General features: G+C 41.1%; 1 long non-coding RNA gene across 1 annotated transcript in view; it reads left to right on the top strand.

Moving 5' to 3' along the window:
• Positions 1–20,422, top strand: part of LOC126933945 (uncharacterized) — a 101,768-nt gene that overhangs the window by 30,352 nt on the left and 50,994 nt on the right. The window contains exon 2 of the long non-coding RNA XR_007718774.1: positions 20,154–20,298. This is a non-coding gene — a long non-coding RNA (uncharacterized LOC126933945). The remainder of the gene's footprint in view (positions 1–20,153; positions 20,299–20,422) is intronic.

The following is a 20,422-nucleotide window of genomic DNA, read 5'->3' as shown; positions in this document are numbered from 1 at the left end:
AAAAGAGATAGAGACACAAAAAACCCTTCAGAAAATCAATGAATCCAGGAGCTGATTTTTTGAAATGATCAACAAAATTGATCGACCACTAGCAAGACTAATAAGAAGAAAACAGAGAAGAATCAAATAGACACAATAAAAAATGATGAAGTGGATATCACCACTGATCCCACAGAAATACAAACTATCATCAGAGAATACTATAAACATCTCTATGCAAATAAACTAGAAAATCTAGAAGAAATGGATAAATGCCTAGAAACATACACCCTCCCAAGACTAAACCAGGAAGAAGTTGAATCTCTGAATAGACAATAACAGGCTCTGAAATTGAGGCAATAATTAATAGCCTATCAACCAAAAAAAGTCCAGGACCAGACAGCTTCACAGCCAAATTCTACCAGAGGTACAAAGAGGAGCTGGTACCATTCCTTCTGAAACTATTCCAAGCAATAGAAAAAGAGGGAATCCTCCCTAACTCATTTTATGAGGCCAGCATCATCTTGATACCAAAGTCTGGCAGAGACACAACAAAAAAAAGAGAGTTTTAGCGCAATATCCCTGATGAACATTGATGCAAAAATCCTCAATAAAATACTGGAAAACCGAATCCAGCAGCACATCAAAAATCTTATCCACCACAATCAAGTTGGCTTCATCCCTGGGATGCAGGGTTGGTTCAACATATGCAAATCAAAAACATAATCCATCACATAAACTGAACCAATGACAAAAACCATGTGATTATCTCAATAGATGCAGAAAAGGCCTTTGACAAAATTCAACAGCCCTTCATGCTAAAAACTCTCAATAAATGAGGTATTGATGGAATATATCTCAAAATAATAAGAGCTATCTATGACAAATCCACAGCCAATATCATACTGAATGGGCAAAGAACTAGAAGCATTCCCTTTGAAAACCGGCACAAGACAGGGATGCCCTCTCTCACCACTCCTATTCAACATAGTGTTGGAAGTTCTGGCCAGGGCAATCAGGCAAGAGAAAGAAATAAAGTGTATTCAATTAGGAAAAGAAGAAGTCAAATTGTCCCTGTTTGCAGATGACATGATTGTATATTTAGAAAATCCCATCATCTCAGCCCAAAATCTCCTTAAGCTGATAAGCAACTTCAGCAAAGTCTCAGGATACAAAATCAATGTGCAAAAATCGCAAGCATTCCTACACACCAAAAACAGACAAACAGAGAGCCAAATCATGAGTGAACTCCCATTCACAATTGCTACAAAGAGAATAAAATACCTAGGAATCCAACTTACAAGGGATGTGAAGGACCTCTTCAAGGAGAACTACAAACCACTGCTCAATGAAATAAAAGAGGACAGAAACAAATGGGAGAACATTCCATGCCCATGGATAGGAAGAATCAATATCGTGAAAATGGCCATACTGCCCAAGGTAATTTATAGATTCAATGCTATCCCCATCAAGCTACTGATGACTTTCTTCACAGAATTGGAAAAAACTACTTTAAAGTACATATGGAACAAAAAAAGAGCCCACATTGCCAAGACAATCCTAAGCAAAAAGAACAAAGCTGGAGGCATCATGCTACCTGGCTTCAAACTATACTACAAGGCTACAGTAACCAAAACTGCATGGTACTGGTACCAAAACAGATACATAGACCAATGGAACAGAACAGAGGCCTCAGAAATAACACCACACATCTACAACCATTTGATATTTGACTAACCTGACAAAAACAAGAAATGTGGAAAGGATCCCCTATTTAATACACTGGCTGTGAAAACTGGCTAGCCATATGTAGAAAGCTGAAACTGGATCCTTTCCTTATACCTCATACAAAAATTAATTCAAGATGGATTAAAGATCTAAATGTTAGACCTGAAACCATTAAAACCCTAGAAGAAAACCTAGGCAATACCATTCAGGACATAGGCATGGGCAAGGATTTCATGACTAAAACACCAAAAGCAATGACAACAAAAGCCAAAATTGACAAATGGGATCTAATTAAACTAAAGAGCTTCTGCACTGCAAAAGAAACTACCATCAGAGTGAACAAGCAACCTACAGAATGGGAGAAAATTTTTGCAATCTACCCATCTGACAAAGGGCTAATATCCAGAGTCTACAAATAACTTAAACAAATTTACAAGAAAAAAATAAACAAACCCATCAAAAAGTGGGCAAAGGAATGAACAGACACTTCTCAAAAGAAGACATTTCTGCAGCCATCAGACACATGAAAAAATGCTCATCCATCACTGGTCATCAGAGAAATGCAAATCAAAACCACAATGAGATATCATCTCACACCAGTTAGAATGGCAGTAATTAAAAAGTCAAGAAACAACAGATACTGGAGAGGATGTGGATAAATAGGAACACTTTTACACTGTTGGTGGGACTGTCAACTAGTTCAACCATTGTGGAAGACAGTGTGGCAATTCCTCAAGGATCTAGAACTAGAAATGCTGTTTGACCCAGCCATCCCATTACTGGGTGTATACCCAAAGGGTTATAAATCATGGTACTATAAAGACACATGCACACATATGTTTATTGCGGCACTATTCACAATAGCAGAGACTTGGAACCAACCCAAATGTCCATCAATGATAGACTGGATTAAGAAAGTGTGGCACATATACACCATGGAATACTATGCAGTCATAAAAAAGGATGAGTTCATGTCCTTTGCAGGGACATGGATGCAGCTGGAAACCATCATTCTGAGCAAACTATCGCAAGAACAGAAAACCAAACACCGCATGTTCTCACTTGTAGGTGGGAATTGAACAATGAGAACACTTGGACACAGGGCAGGGAACATCACACCTGTTGTGGGGTTGGGGGCAGGGGGAGGGATAGCATTAGGAGAAATACCTAATGTAAATGACGAGTTAATGAGTGCAGCAAACCAACATGGCACATGTACACCTATGTAACAAACTTGCACGTTGTGCACATGTACCCTAGAACTTAAAGTATAATTTAAAAAAGAACAAAACTATAAATTTCTAGAAAAATCACAAGAAAATATATATCCAAAGCATGATCCATAACAGAAAAAAATTGTACTGATATTGATAGACCATATTTTGTTTATCTATTCCCCAGCTGATAGACATTTGGAGTATTTCTAGTTTTTACAATTATAAATAATGCTGCTGTGAACATTTGAATAGAAACTTTTGTGTGCACATACATTTTCACTTCTCTTTAGGTAGACGCCTGGGAGTAAAATTAATGGGTTGTATTGTAAGTGTACATTTAATCTTTTAGATATTGCCAAATAATTTTCCGAAGTGGTTGTATCATATTACATTTCTACCATCCATGTAAGAGCGTTCCAGTTTCTTCACATTCCTAACAACACTTGCTATTGTCAGTCTTTTTAATATTAGCTATTCTGGTGAGTGTCACCAGTAGCTCATTGTGGTTTTACTTTGCATTTCCTCTGTGACTAATGATGTGATCATCTTTTTATGTACTTATTTTCCATTTGCATATCTTCTTCGGCAAATGTCTATCCAAATCTTCCACCACCCCCTCTTTTTGTTCTATTATTGATTTGAAAAAGCGCTTATATTTGAATTGTAATAGTTTGGTATATATTCTGGATAAAAATCTTTGATCAGACATATGTTTTGCAAATATTTTCTCTGGCCAATGGCTAACCTTTTCATTTTCTTATGTCTTTTGAAAAGGAACATTTTTAATTATGATGAAATACAATTTACTGATTTTTTCTATTATGCATCATGTTTCAGTGATATATTTTCTTGTTTTTTTTCTAGAAAGTTACAGTTTTTGTTTTTCTGTTTTTTGTTTTTGTTTTTTGTTTTTGTTTTTGTTTTTTTGGTTCTTTTTTTTTGATGACAGAGTCTCACCCTGTCGCACCCAGGCTGGAGTACGGTGGCGTGATCTCGGCTCACTGCAACCTCCACCTCCTGGGTTCAAGTGCTTCTCCTGTCTCAGCACCCGGGATTACAGGCATGTACCACACACCAGGCTAAGTTTTGTATTTTTAGTAGAAACAGAGTTTTACCATATTGGCCAGGCTGGTCTCATACTTCCAACCTGAGGTGATCCGCCTGCCTCAGGCTCCCAAAGTGCTGAGATTACAAGTGTGAGCCACTGTGCTCGGCCATTTTTGTTCTTATATTTAGGGCTATGTTCCATTTCATGTTTATTTTTATGCATGATGTGAGGTAAGGATCAAGGTTTATTGGAGGGTTTTTTTTTTTTTTTTTTTTTTTTTTGCATGCAGATATTCTATCATTTCTGCCATTGAATTACACTGACACTTTCATTGAAAATTAGTTGATCACATATGTATGAGTCTTTTCCGGACTCTTTATTTTGTTTCACTGACCCATATGTCCGTCATTACACCAGTATCACAGTCTTGATTATTGCATCTTTATAACAAATATGGAAATCAGTTAGTGTAAGTCACCCAATTTTGTTCTTCTTCAAAATTGTTTTGTCTCTTTTAAGTTAGGAGTTGCTCCCTGTTTTTGTAAATAAAATTTTATTGGCACATTAAAAAAATTAAAAATAGAATTACCATATGATCCAGAAATCCCACTTCTGAGTATGTGCCTAAAAGAATCGAAGGGAGGAGGAACACGAAGACCTATTTGCACACCCATGTTTATTGCAGCATTATTCATAATAGCTGAAAGGTGGAAGCACCCTAAATGTCCATACTCAGATGAATGGATACAGAAATGATGGGGTGTGTGTGTGTGTGTGTGTGAGATATTCCATGCAATGGGATATTATTGAGCCTTTGAAAAGAAGAAAATTCTGTCACATACGACATGAATGAACCTTGAAGACACTGGCTAAGTGAAATTAGCCAGACACCAAAAGGCAAATACTTCAAGATTCTACTTATATGAGTGTTTCTTAAAGAGTCAAATTCATAAACAGAGAGTGCAACGGCGGCTGCCGGGGCTAAGGGGAGGAGGAGGGGTGGGACGGGCGCTGTTCATGGGTGTAGACGCAAGATGGAGGGTTCTGCGATCTGTCGCACAGCAGTGTGCGTGTGGTTGACAATATTGTCCTGTTCACTTGAAAATCACTGCTAGGGTAAATTTGATGTTACATGTGGTTTTGCCACAACTAAAAGATAATAATCCAGTGCAGGTTGGGGGGCTGATGAGTGAGTGGGGTGCAGATGTCTGGCCTTACATGGATAATCAATCACTGAAGCTGAGAGATGGGTACATGGGGACTCATCCTGTTCCTCTTTCTAATTTTGTATATATTTCATATTTCCATAATAAAAGTAGTTTTTTTGAAAAAGAAAGGAAATATTTTTCTTTCTTGTGAGCTTTTAATTTTTAATAGCATTTATAGGTCTGAGTTTATGAGTTGACTGATTTGCGAAGGGTGCAGGCCTTGCTGCTATTAATAGTTCTTTCTGCTAACAGGCAAGGGCTGTGTTCTCTTAAAAATGCTTTAGCCCCAAACCTAAAGTAATGGAGGAGTAAGGAGGTCATAGAAGAGTGCGGGGTAGTCCTGGGAAGTTCAGATCCCATCAGTCTCCTGACAGAGCCCATGATTTGTCTTCCTACCCACAGCCCAACCTCAGCTCCGAAACCAGATGGACATTGACCATCAGACCCGAACTTCACAAAGTCACCTGTCTATTGAGAATTAACCAGTGCATAATATAAAAACTTCCTTTTACAGTTTGTTCTGAAACATGTTTTCCCATTCACTTCCTCTCCCTAGAAGTTGAAGATAAGCTCCTATAAGATAAATTGTACCTTTTGCCAACAATTGTATCACATGCTAATATGCCAGATAGTTTTTAACAATTTGATCACAGTAAGACCTGGAAAATCAACTATTCATTTGTGTCTTTGGAAACAGGAAAGCAGAACTGAGATAAGAGCCCAGGCTTCTCTGTGGATTAAATGAAAAAAACAAACAAAATCAAAATGCCAAACTGTAACCCTGCTTATTGTTGTAGGATTGTATCTATCACAAGGGATAAAGTAATCTTCCGTATCCAGAGTCCCACGTATGTTCCAGCCTTAGTCCCACCAGACTAAGTGGGTTATACTTTTTCCTTATGGAATAGAGTCTGTGGTATGATTTTTTCCCTGAGTACATCAGTTTTGCTCTGTTCTCTTTTCCACCTCACCTGGCCACCTGTCTTCCTCACACGGAGTGATCTGTCAGAAAGTTTTGGTAGAAAACCTTCGTAAATTTAGAGGGCAAGGCTGTTCAGATACAGGAAGCACAGGAGTAAAGGGAGTCAAAGGTGATGAAATCGAAGAGAGTGCATCAGCAGCCAGGGATTAAACGTCCAGTTTGTGTCTCTCCTGTTTCAGTGTCTTCCCTTCCTTCTTCCTTGGTGTCCAAAGGCCCCTCTCTGCGAGCCTTCCCGCAGTCTAGAATGTGAAATACCAGATTGTTCAGTGGATGTAAAGATAAAATAACTCTTCGAATGTGTTTTCCCTTAAACAATTTGTGAGCCCTCCAGTAGTTATCTAGTGAGTGTGTCTGGGGAAGTTTTGGGTCGCACGGATGTGCTAATGACAAGACATGCCCCACCGCTGGGTGGTTTAACTTACTTTTCTTCTTAGTTACATATTGTGAAGTTTAAACTTATATGTGTCCATTTGGCTAGAGACAGAAGCACAGAGGACACTGATGTTGTAAAGTAGTTAACAAGAAGCATAAAAATGGTCACATCTGCAAATTCCTCTTAAAGCTATCTGCATTGATCCACACACAACCATGTCACCAGTATTTCCAAATTCAATGTGAAAAAGATTAAATGTATCCAACATGGCTTATTACTTATTGGGAATTTAAAATGTCAAACTATACTCTCAATGTGTTAGTTGCAAAGTTTTAACAAATATCAGTATGAACTTTCTCCCATAGTTTGTCATTGAGAAACAAAAAAAGCAAAAATTATAAAAATAAAGCTCCTGATATTTTAAGGGCAACATGCAAGATTTCTCTATATCAAGGAATAAAAAAGGCATTCTTGTATATTTGACATAGTAATGTGTAATTGTTGTATTGTGTGTTAACATACATTCAGTCTTCCAATGATGAGACAATATATCATTTTAAAGCAAATTGGCCAACAAAATATTCAGTTTTTCTAAATTATGACTTTAATGTGAATGAAATGTCCTATGTCATTTATTTCTTGATACAAATAAGGTCTATTTTATGGACAATAATATTTAAAGATTATTAAACATGAATTCTAAGACAACATTTTAGTAACATTGACATCAAATTTTTAAACAAAATTTTACCAGAAACAGTGGAACTATTTGGAACAATTACTAAGAAGATCTAGGGGATTAAATTATTACTATTGAAAGAGTTTACAATAAAAAAGGAAAAGGCAAGGACCGTTGCTTGGTAAGATCCTCACCAAATGCCCCATTTCTGATGTCCTGGTGCCACTCTTGAAGGTCTTTCTTTTGGTGTGAAGATCTCTGAGGACAGCTAGCACGCCACAGCCAGAAGCTGCTGATTGCCAGCAAATTCACAGCTGCTCCCTGGAACTGGCTTTCGGGACTTCTCAATGCTCCAGGAAGGGCTGAGCAGAAAGCCTGTTCTCCCCAGAGATTCCAGCAAGGATGTGAAGTGCACACCGGGGCTCCGAGGCTCCGCTTGGCTGTGTGGGGAGCGTGTTTTGCACCCTGATGAGCTCAGAGGTCGAGCAAGGCCAGCAGGTTGCAAAATGAAATCAATAATGACGTTTCCTGTTGGTTAAAGATAATTACCAAAATGAGTAGGGTGACATCTCTCAAAATGAACAAAGTGACAGTGAAAAAACTGGGGAGATCTGAATGAAGTCTGCAGTTTAGTTAACAGCACTGAATTGATTTTAATTTATACGTTTTGACGAATGTACTATAGTAGTGTAAGACGTTCTCATCATGGGAAGGTGGGTGGGGAGTATATGGGGATTCTCCGTATGACCCTTCTGCAGTCTAAAATTATTTTAAAATAAAAAGTACATATATATTTAATATATATGTGCAAATATTTCTTTTACAAGGAGTTCTAGAGGAGTTAGGCTGAGAGATTTTGATGCCACATGGAGGGAGTCTGTTGCCGATCTCAAATACGGCACCTGGCCTGATAAATATTTCGTGGGCAGGACGTTGAAGAATGCATCTCCTGTGCCGAGTGCACACAGTTCATTCTTTTGGAGCACTTTCCTGCCCTGAGGATCACTGCGAGTCCCCCGTGGTAGTCTGTTTGCACCTGGAGATGTGGGGGCAGCACCCTGCCCCATCTCTTTTATGTCCTAATAATGCTGCCGTTCTGACCATCCATTGAATCGGGTCCCTACTGCATTTCACACTTGGATTAACTCAATCATGCAAATTATGTCAAGCCTAAAAGAAATCGGGCTGTGGGCAAATAAGAAACGCTAATAAAAATCGAAAATACGGCTCACAGCCGAGATGCTCCTTTAAGAGGCGGCTGCTCTCACAGTCCTCAGGTTCCCCGGCTTTGGGAGAGTGGGAGTGGGGTGGGGGGGTAAGCAGGGTGGGGGCGTAAGCAGACTTGAGCTGCAACATAAAGAAAACCCACAAGGTCAATTAGATTCCCAAATCTGGATTCACCTCTTCATGTGGAATGAAATGGTCCCGACAAGATTAGCAGGACACGATGAACAAAGCATTCCTTGAAATATTTTTGTTTGTCCTTACCAAGCAAAGATTTCCAGCGGACTTTTAGTAGGTTTCCCAGTATCCCGTCTTGCATTAACACACAGTGTTTCGGTGCCAAGCCTCTGCTCTGCTGGTTCCTCCACTTGGAAGCCCTCTGGTAGACATTTCTATCACACATCTGGCTCTTTACTGTCGTCTGAGGTCCGGTTAAAACACAATCCCTTAATTCAGACAGCTTTCCTGACTGATCTCAAGAGAAGCACTGTCTCCTGCTCTGAACCCTGTCCTGTTTTGCTGGTTTTTCACGTACGTCACCTAACATTTCCTGCCTTACATCAGACTCATTTGTGTACACTCAGCTCCTTGCTGCCTGGAATGTAGGCTGCCTGATGGAGAAGCCATGCTCTCTGGGTACGACACCACAAGTTCTGGTGTCATGGTTTATACACATCATTGTGGGTGCTCAGAAGTTATTTCTAGAAGGATTTCCTTGGAGTTTAGGTCGTGAATGAAGAAAAGACTATAATGGGAGAGGCTATGAGAGCTTCTAACTTCTATGTCAGACTGGCTTCATGCTCAATTTGGTCTCCGTTCTTCATCGGTAGGGAACATTAGGCCATTAGGTAAAGGAAGGGACCTGGTGTGTGTGTGTGTGTGTTTTCTTTCTTTTCTTTTTTTTCTTTCTTTCTTTCTTTCTTTCTTTCTTTCTTTCTTTCTTTCTTTCTTTCTTTCTTTCTTTCTTTCTTTCTTTGCTTTCTTTCTCTTTCTTCTTTTCTCTCTCTCTCTTTCTTTATTTCTTTTTTTAGACAGTCTTGCTCTGTCACCAAGCTGGAGTGCAGTGGCACGACCTTGGCTGGCTGCAACCTCCTCCTCCTGGGTTGAAGTGATTCTCCTGCCTAAGCCTCCCGAGTAGCTGAGCCTACAGGTGCACACCACCATGCCCGGCTAATTTTTGTATTTTTAATAGAGACAGGGTTTCACCATGTTGGCCAGGATAGTCTTGATCTCTTGACCTCGTGATCTGCCTCGACCTCCCAAAGTGCTGGGATTACAGGCATGAGCTACTGTGCCTGACCAACCGTGTGTGTTTCTAAACAAAAAACCAAATTTGAAAAGAACCATGAATATGCAAGGAGGGCCTGGACCCTGTTGGAAGCCCTCAGAGGCATGACTCCAGCTAATCCTTAGCTTCCAGGGGTGAACCCAAATGTGTAGCAGGTGCTTGGTTTGATTCCCCGCTTACTCCTGAATTCTTGATCCACTCAGCACTAGTCTCCCTTTAGGGGTTTCACCTACTTTACTTGAAAGCTATTGACCTAAGATTGCCTGTGCAGATAATTTCCTGTACCCACTAACATGGATTAGATTTAAGTTTATTGAGTGCAGAGATGACATTTAAAACTTCTCTGTATCATTCACAGCACCTAGCCCAGAATGGAGTTCAAAAGTATTAATTCAGTCATTGCCCCCACCAGTGGGATAAGCTGAGCTGGCAGGACCCTTCTCCAACCTCTCCTTGTCCCTCCCAGCTACTCCTGCCAAGCGGATTGAGGATATTGTGTGGAGGATCACAACCTAGAGCAAATGACACTGTCTCTGAGGATGGAGATGATGATATTACTAATAGCAACCCCAAGAACAACGTTTACAAGTGCTTCCACCTATGGACCATGTGCTGTGTTTAAGTACTTATGTGCCTTATCTCATTTAATCCTTAAGAAATCCTCCAAGGTATGTGCTAAATGAGTGTCAATGATGCACCTTTTACACACAAGAAACCTGAGGTTTTGGGAGAATCAGAAATGTGGATCTTAGAGCCCAGGCCCTGAGTCAGCAGGAAAACCTACACTTCCGGTCCTGTGGTCTTGATCAGCTGTGCTGGTGCAGCCAGCACAGAGTGGAGGCTTTGAAACATACATCTTCTCACAAAGAACCATTGTTTCCAACAGAGGGATCAGAATAGCGCTGCTCCTGTCTTCTGGGTTGATGTAAACAGTCTGGGTAGACCAGGGTCTTATCTCCATCTACAGCTGAGGAGGCCGGAGACAATTTGATAGAAGCTGCACTTCAGTGACCACAGGCACACACAGAGAGTCTGCACAGGTTCACCCAAAGATCTATCTCCAAAAGCTGAGCTTTTCCTAGAACAGCCATAATATCTGGCTTTATTCCACATTTGTTTTTACCTTGCTGCTTCTCCTGAAGAAAGCCCTATGACAAAAATTGGCAATAAAATTATTAACCATAATCATTTTTATCTTAAACCAACTCACTTATGTTTAATAACCACTGAAGTAGGTGAGTTAAAAATAACCTCGTATTCTATTTCTCCTTCTGGGTGATTGGCATCTCTTTCCATTCAAAATTAGAGAAAATACCAAAGCTCAGCCGTGATCTTCCTTCTAGAGGCTTGTTGGAACTCCAAACACATACCCCTGACAGATACAACAGGGATTAATGAGCCATGACCAGAAGTTTGATTTTTCTGTCAAGTGCTCCCATCCGTCTTTAATAAACAGAAGAACAACATAAACTCCATTGCCTGCCTTCCACTGCTGAAACTGAGCTGGCTGTTCCTGGTACCGTGTGTGTTGAGTTGAGTTATGATTCTAAATGACTTGACAAACGCTTTTACAAGCCTCTTTGGTCTGCTACTCTGGTGACTGTCTTTGCTCCCCAAGTTCCATTTCTTTGCCTCTGTTCAACGTGGGCAGCTCAGTGCTTTGCCAGTGGAAACCGTCAAATGTAATATCACATTTACAACTAAACGACTTCAATTTAGTGTCACTGGTGCACTATCTGTGGTGTAAAACTGCCAAAATACCCACTGTTTTCCCTTTAAGCCATGCTGTGTGCGTTTTTGCAGAAGGCTGTCTCCTGCGAGGACCAGAAGTTGAGCCAAGGCACAGGGAACCTACAGTAGCAGATGGTAAGAACCAGGTATGATCGCGGAGCAACGCCTGATGTCATGGCACTCTTCCTCTATTCTGATGAAGCTGTATTTTGTTTCAGGAAAATATCTGTCCTTAACAAAAATAATTGCTCAGTCCACGTTCACTGAAAAACTGCGTTGCTCAAAAAAAGAGAGGTTTATATTGCAAAGATTATTAAGAACAAGAATGTATTTCTTTTCTCTTTTCTTTTTCTTTTATCTTCTTGTTCTTGCAAAATAAACTAGGATTTGTGTGGGACATTTATTTCTTTATTCCCTACGATTGTTGCTGAAAAGACTGGCTGCCTTAAACCAAGCTGACCACAGGATGTCCCCAGTGTTCCATGAAAATTCCACTGAAAGGGCATTTACCTGGTAATGCAAAACTTGATTCTTAAAGAAGAAAGGTCAGAGCACGTAGATGTGGTCACATCTACAATTTCAAACAAAATCTGGTTTTGCAGAGGCAGCCTCAGTGTCATCAGATAAAAATCAAAGCAGATCTGAATGGAGGTTGTCCTTGAAGAAGAGTGTGCCACCTACAAGTAAAGCCACTAAACTTAACAGCCCAGAGCTGCTATTTAATTGCCCCTGAAGAGAAGTCACCCTGAGGTGGAGTTAATAACCAATACTAGATCTTTTTTTTTCTTTCACTTTAATTTTCTTTGAAAGCTTCATGCTCAAGCGACGTGGTGACCAATAGCTAATGAAACTATGCTGCTCAAATACCTTCCTTGGGCTGACATATTTAGCAAATCCCAAAACGAGAGTCTGAAGGAGCCCAAAAGAGAAAATATTTGAAAGAATCATGAATATGCATCTAAACTTATTGAGTTAACACATTTTAAAATAGAAATGAGTTAAATATTTAACTCAATCTGCTCTGGCACAAGGGCAGGGGTGACATAGCCACGGTGCAAAAAAGCAGCTATGGACTAGGTATTTCACAGAAAATTCCCAGGGAAGGCAGTGGGAAAGGGCAGCTCTATCTGTCACTGAACTCACGGAGGCATGGTGTGGAACTGCGTGTGTGAAATATTTCCTTCTGTCTTTTCATGGATTGATAGGTCACAGAGTTCAGTGCTAGGTCAAGTCACCCAAGGACCACGGCAACTCGTCAGCCTCCTCTGTGGCCTGGATGATCCCAGGTTCAAGCAGATTTCTGTTGGTCTATGTTATCCAACCTTCGTGAGTTGAGTCAACAAGTATATCACACTGATCAATTCCACTGGTGGTATAATAGCCCTCACCTCTGCTTGATTTTAACTTGTCTACAGACTGTGAGTGTCTATTCTGCACTGGGGAACAGTCACAGAGCATGCAGCTTCACCTCAGTGAAAGTATTCAAGGGTCTGGATAGAGTCTGTTTCCCATTTTTTTCTTTTTTAATTAATTACTTTTTATGTATAATTGACATAATAAGTGAACATATTTATGGGATACAGTGTGATGTTTCAATGCATGTATACATTGTATAAATGATTAAGTCAGGGTAATTACCATATTCATCACTTTAAACATTTATCATTTTTTTTTGTAGTGATAACATTCAAAATGTTCTCTTCTAGCCATCTTGAAATATACAGAACATTGCTATTTGCTATAGTCACCGTACTATGTAATAGAACACCGCAATGTATTCTTCCATCCTAACTACAACTCTGTATCTATTGATCAACCTCTTTTGTTTCCCCTTACCCCTCCCCTCTCCAGGCTCTGATAACCACTATTCTACTCTCTATTTCTATTAAGGCAACTTTTTGAGATTCCACTTATGAGTGAGATCATGCAATATTTGTCTTTCTGTGCCTGGCTTATTTCACTTAATAATGTCCTCCAGGTTGATCCCTTTCATTTACATACCTGTGTATACAAATCTGAACTTCTGTTATTTTAAAACTCTTGATGGAAGCCGTGCTTCTACTGATGCGGAGGCTGTTATGAGCTGAATTGTATTTCACCAAATTCCCACGCTGAAGTCCTAACCCCCAGTACTTCAGAATGTGGTGGTATTTGGGGATACGGTCTTTAACAAGCTAAGGTTAAAGCTTGTCATTGGCATAGGCCCTAATCCAATGTGACTGGTGTCCTTATAAAAAGAGGAGATTAGGGCACAGACATGCACAGGGGGAAGACCATGTGAGGACATAGGGAGAAGGTGGCATCTACAAGCCAAGGAGAGGGGCCTCAGAGGAATCGACCCTGCCCACACCTTAATCTCTGACTTGGAGCCTCCAGAATTGTGAGGAAATAAATCTCTGTTGTTTAAGCCACTCACCCTGTGGCACTTTGTCATGGCAGCCCTAGCAAATGCATATAGAGGCAAAACATTTCAGTATGGTAGTACTAGTTATGTATTATTAGTCACTAGCTCTTTGGTTAAACACAGCTCTCCTAGGCCAGGCACAGTGGCTCACACCTGTAATCCCAACACTTTGAGAGGCCAAGGTGGGAGGATTACCTCAGGTCAGGAGTTCAAGACCATCTCTACTAAAAATACAAAAATTAGCTGGGTGTGGTGCTGCACGCCTGTAATCCCAGCTACTCAGGAGGCTGCGGCAGGAGAATTGCTTGAGTCTAGGAGACAGAGGTTGCAGTGAGCCAAGATTGTGCCACTGCACTCCAGCCTGGCCAACAGAGTGAGACTCTGTCTCAAAAACAGAAACAAAAACAAAACAACAAAATACAAAGCTCTCCTAACTCAATAATAATGGCTGACATCAACTTAGAACTTGGTAAATTCTGCGCATTCTACCAAGAGATTTACATATATTAACTCAGATAATCATCAAGGCATCCTTCTGAGGTTGAAATCCCCATTTTTCAGATGAGAAAACTGAGGTAAACACCCCTGTCCCATCAGCCTCTAGGGCCCACACTTGAGGACTAGCACAAAATCTTCCAAACCATGGGGAGGGAGGATCACAAAAAGGTAGAAAAAAATTGTGCTATTTTCTTCATATTCCTGTTTTATCTGCTAACTTCTGACACAGTATTTTTGCGTCTTGTGGGTAAATCTTGAATAGAATACACTTGCCCTACACATATGCTGATTACCCAAGAGTTAAGCTTGATTTCCACTCTTTAATCATGGGGCCACACCTTTTCCCTTTTTTAGGGCACATCTATATCCATGGGTATATTCCAAATTATTTAATCTAATCTTCCAAATTACCTACTACCGCCAAATCCCTGTGGATTGTATGAAGAAGGCCAGGCTGGACAGGGGTAAGCAGGACATGGTGAGCATTGAGTGAGTGAGGCCAGTGACTGGGCATAACCCAGTTGGTGAATCCATGATTCACATGGAATCAGAGATCTGTGGAGCTGGGCAGGCCTTATAGATCTTCTGGTTCATTTAATTCATGGTTCCATTTCAGCACTCATCACAGTCTGGACTGATTTAGAGTGGGCTGTGTGTGTGTGAGTCTTCCCTTCCCACCCCTGAAAAGGGGTTCCCTGCAGACACAGTGCAGGGAGAGAAGCACCAAGAACTCCTCCTTTAGCAGCAGTACACACTGACACTCAGGGATGTGTCCTTGGGCTTGTAACTTGCCAGGATGTACAGCTAGTGCTGGACCAGCCCAGAGGCTGGCTTGGCTCATAGTCCAGTGCTGTTTCCATGACAACACACTGTCTCATAGAAATATCCAAATTTATTTTTTAAAAAAGATACACTGGGCTGGGCACGGTGGCTCACGCCTGTAATCCCAGCACTTTGGGAGGCCAAGACGGGCGGATCACGAGGTCAGGAGTTCGAGACCATCCTGGCTAACACGGTGAAACTCCGTCTCTACTAAAAATACAAAAAACTAGCCAGGCGTGGTGGCGGGCGCCTGTAGTCCCAGCCACTCGGGAGGCTGAGGCAGGAGAATGGCGTGAACCTGGGAAGTGGAGTTTGCAGTGAGCCAAGATCACGCCACTGCACTCAAGCCTGGGCGACAGAGCAAAACTCCGTCTCAGAAAAAAAAAGAAAAAAAAAAAAGATACACTGGTAGATAATTATTCTCATCACAAAGGAATATGTTACTGTGAGGAAGGATTCACTGTCTAGGACAATGAGCTTCGTAAGAAAACAGGGGCATGAGCTTGAAACCAAACTTGAAATTGAAAAATAAAAAAGCAGCAACTAGACATTCACTACCTCAAAAATAGAGAAAAGCATATTGACCTTCTGGTTTTGAAATTGTTTAATAACTGGAAACTAGTTTCAAACTTGAGTTTGGCATAGTTTTAAGAACTCAGTCAAGAGGAATGCAAAACCCTATTTTTAAAATACAGCTGCTACATTTTTAAGGCAACACCATCAATCTGCAGTGGAGGGAAACATACAAAGGAAATGTACTTCAAATGTTTTATAACTAATGGATGTATAAAGTAAAATATAAAGAAAATTTGTTTAGTTTTAGCAATCGCAGAGTATTAAAAACATCCATTTTTTAAGGATTACGGAAAGTATTCAGGTTATTATTTGTTCAACTCAACCAGTTAATTATGTGAATGTCTATTTCAAAATACCCAACCGGAATCTCAGGGGATGTGTGTGAGTGTTCTATCTCATGACTCTTTATAATAATAAAAATAAGCAAAAAGTAAATACAATTTGGGTTTAAATAGCTTTCCTCTTTCCTCTGGCCACTTGGGCCTTCGTTTTGTTTAATTAATCTGTTCATTTCTGGTGACACCATCTCTTGGCAATGCTTTGGGATACTTAGGTTTCCTGGAGTACAGAAGAACGGTCCGTGTGGTTTCATACTGAACTGTGCGGTTGGAGGGGGGTCTGCTGCAGTCGTTCTGGACACATTCCTCCTCCTATCTTGTGTGTGATAAGAGATTTGATCAGCTCTTAAGCAGCTTCTGCCTGTTTTCGGCATCTACAGTGCATCACTTTCCTGGCTGGACTCACCAGCTTAGAGAAAGCAAACAACTTAGAAAAATCACAAAGCACAGTGCAGGTGCCCCACTGGATGGAGGGGACACGCTTTTGCAGTTATCTGCTGCTGTGTTGGGTGTTAACTTCTGTGGCTGAATATTTAAGCCTGGGAACTTTCTTGGTTTTCGCCCTCACATCGGGCATTATCTGGCCTTTCCCTGGAGGGTGACTTGTGCGGGTGGGGTGGGGTGGGGTGGAGGGAGAGGAGCGCGAAGGCAGGGATGACTGCCCACCTTGGATGCCTTTTCCAGCACGATGCGCTGACTAATGAGCAGAGGCCACTGCTGAAGAGCAAGGCTGGGTCTCCTTTTCCGGAGACTGAGCCCATTACCCTCTCGGCCCCACTAGCCTACAGGCACCCAGCCTGCCTCCCAAATGGATGACTTCCGGCTCGCTACGCCGCTCCCGGTCCTGGTGCCAGTGGCCGTGAATAACCTTGCTTTTGTGTGTATTTATTTTATTTTGAATTTCTCCACCCTGGATCTTTCCACCTCCAAACCCCACCCCCTGCTTGCCGGCCCCATGTGGTGATGTTTCTTGAAATGTTAGATTGTTTCTTCCTCTATCCCCCCCTCCAGTTCTGGAAGCATTTTGTTTCTGTACTGCTTTGTGAAGCTGGTGCTGAGTCCAGATCCTTGGGGCTTTAAAGTTGAATTAATTATTAAACAGGAAGGGAGCAGTACTTTCAGCAGGCGCCAAGTAACTATACTTAAACTGCAACCTGGCACTGTTTTTCCCACCCTTGTGCTGTGGTTTGCTGAAGGCAACTGGAGATTTTTATTCTAGTTTTAATCAAGCATTTCTGTAAGTTTTCAGGCAGTTAAGATTTGGCAGCCAAGGGCTGGGAAGTCAGACTTCATCACCTCCTGACCAGTTTGGCCAAAGACAAAATTAAAACACAATCAGAAGTACTTTCCCAGTTCATAAATCAATCTGAAATTGCCCATTCTCTACGGGTTGCTTTTCCTGAGGACAGGGTGGGCTTTTCTCTCAAATATATGTGTATTTTTTATTGATTAGCTCCCATTTGTAGAGAATGGTGCTTTTCAAATAAAACCATCAGAACGTTGGCTTTAGTTGCCGTGTGATTGTTATAATCACTGCTTTAATTTAGGGGCTATGTTGAAGATACGAAACCCTTATTTAAAAATATACTCAGGAAGGCTGGGTACAGTGGCTCATGCCTGTAGCCCTAGAACTTTTGGAGGCCAAGGCAGGAGGATCACTTGGGACCAGGCGTTTGAGTCCAGCCTAGCCAACATAATGAGATCCCCATCTCTAAAATAATGAAACATTAGCCGGGCATGGTGGTACGCCTGTAGTCCTAGCTACTCAGGAGGCTGAGGCGGGAGAATCACTTGAGCCCAGGAGTTTGAGGCTGCAGTGAGCTAGGATATTGCCACAGGACTCCAGCCCGGGCAACAGAACAAGGCACTCTCTCTAAAAATAATAAGAGTAATAATAAAGTAAAAATAAAAATACGTGTGAAGACACAGCAGAATTTCTTACTTTTCTGAGGCTGGGTATTGATGCTTTTCAGAAATTCGCAACTTGATGGAGTTGGTGGGTCAGCTTAGCCCCGATACTGAATACAGACATTCTCGCAGAGCGATATGAATGAGACAGTGGCTGTGTTCTAGAGAAACCCAAAGCCTTCCTAAAGGTATCAAACTAATACCCTTAAATGACAGCAAGACGCTTTTTGGAGGCTGCCCCTGCAGAGGGCTGACCCTCTGATTTTCACCTGGCTCCTGGCATTTGGTGGTGGGCCTTTCCCAGTCTCGGCTGACTGCTCTGCAGGAAGCTCGCTAGGAAGTGCTCTGCTCAGCTCCATTAAGTCTCACCCTGTAGCTGAGCAGCGGTGCAGGCTGTCGGGGTGGGGAGGGAGGAAGAGCTATCTGGGTGCAGCTGGGTGCGTAGGCAGGAGTGTGAAGCAGCCTCAAGAGGAAAGAGAACAAAGATTTGGTTAAAAATTTAGATTCATGCATATAAATTTGGAACAGGGCAAAAAAAAGTAAGCCCAACGCACACAACCCTCCCGCACCCCTTCCAGTTGGCTTGTGGTGAAGTGTGCATGTGAGAACAGCTCAAAACCGAAACACCGTACACTCATGTCACCCCTAACGATGTGCTGGGAAACCTTGCAACAGATATATCCTTAGAACTTTTAAAAATGAGAGACATTCTGTGAGCCTTCAGTCCAAATACTATTTTTTTGGACTTATTTTCTATTCAGGGATTTTTTTAAAAAAGTATTCTTGCTGACAATTCTTAATTTAAAAAAAAAATTAAACATTTTAATCATACATATAATCTATGTCTTCACTGTGTAATTTCCATCAGTCAACAGATTTAATTATAATAAATTAATAAATATACTTACAATAAGCAAAAAACTGTGGTCCACTGGCTTCTTGAAAAAGATTAGCTAGAAGAAACCAGATAAATGTACACTTCTAGGAATTTAAGCTCAAAATTTCAAGCACCTCTATTTTTTCTGAATTGTCACCTTTTCCAGGGACTGATCCTTTCTCAATAAATCATCCTCTGACCTTGGTGTTGAGATTGTCATGGGGCTTCTACTCTCAGGATGTCAGATTTGGTCATATTATTTAGGATTCTATCATGGCCACATTGCACTTCTAACCACAGGAAATAATTTAAAACCCAGACTGGAAATGATATATTCCTCAACAACCAATATTTGGAAAATATATTTATTAAATGCACAACTTTTGTACAATTTCTATCTGTTCTTTATGTCCTATTTTCTTTCCAGAAAACATATTCTGCACTGGTTTTAAAATCACATGACAAGATTTCTAATCTTTGGGCAAAAGTCCTCATCCTTTATGTTTGGAAATGGGTTGATACTCTTATCCCTCACCCATGGGAAGTTCGCAATATAAAATTTTTTAAAATACTTTATTTAAAATAACTTTCCAACAGCTGGCCTAGTCTTCTATGTTTAGATATTAGAAAACACTTGAAAAGCACTTTCACTTAGTTAAAAAGGAAAACTAGTCAATAATAATCATAACAACCCTTTAAACAAAAAAAAAGAATACGGAGAATACCGAACAGGCATGCATTGCGTTGTAAAAGCCTTTTTCTTTCCCTAGTTAAGGATAACTCTAAAAATATTGTGTATACCCACCTATGGTTTCCTGAGGACTTTCTTGCCAGTCTGCTGAAAAGCAAAAATTAGGAAATTATGTCTGATTTGTGTCAAATATGTTCCAAAGAATCATGGGGTTTTCCTTTCACTATAAGGAGTATTCATGGAGGAAGTCGTCCTCTGAGCAGTTGTCACCTTTTCTTACGTGGTATTCCCAACTGCAATGCCAGGCGTTGGGGGCTTTGCCACCGTGGGAGCGGCTCCAGTTCCTGGGTGAGCCCAGGGCCTGCCCAGACGTCGGCCATCTCTGCAGGTGTATGGGCTGCGGCCCTAGGCAAGACTGTCTCTGCCTTCCCCAAAGGTCTCTGAGCCCTTCTGCGGCCCAGATGGTTCCAATTTGAGGCCTACATTCAGTGCTGGAGCTGTATTGAGTTTCTTCCCTGAAACCAACAAAACCTGCTTCAGCATTTTGCTTGGATTAAAATATTTGTCCCCTTTTTTTCACAGGGCAGAAGGAGGACTCCTGAAGCCTCCGAAGGAAGGAAATCATTACAGGGCCCTACAGAAGTAGGTCATGTGCTACAGCTGCTCATAGTTTGAGAGGAAGAAACACGGGACCTCAAACCTGGAACACGACTCTTTCAAAATGCTTGTGAGTAACCCAAGGAAAACATCCTCCCCAGGCTTATCTAATAACCATGATCTCTAATCGTCTCAATGTGTGCTCAGGTTTCCTTAGGAGTTTGCACCCACTTCTCAGAGCTAACGAGACGCCG

This window comes from Macaca thibetana, chromosome 13 (assembly GCF_024542745.1).
Source record: "Macaca thibetana thibetana isolate TM-01 chromosome 13, ASM2454274v1, whole genome shotgun sequence".
NCBI classification, from domain to species: Eukaryota; Metazoa; Chordata; class Mammalia; order Primates; family Cercopithecidae; genus Macaca; species Macaca thibetana.
This window is presented reverse-complemented; position numbering and strand designations above follow the sequence as displayed.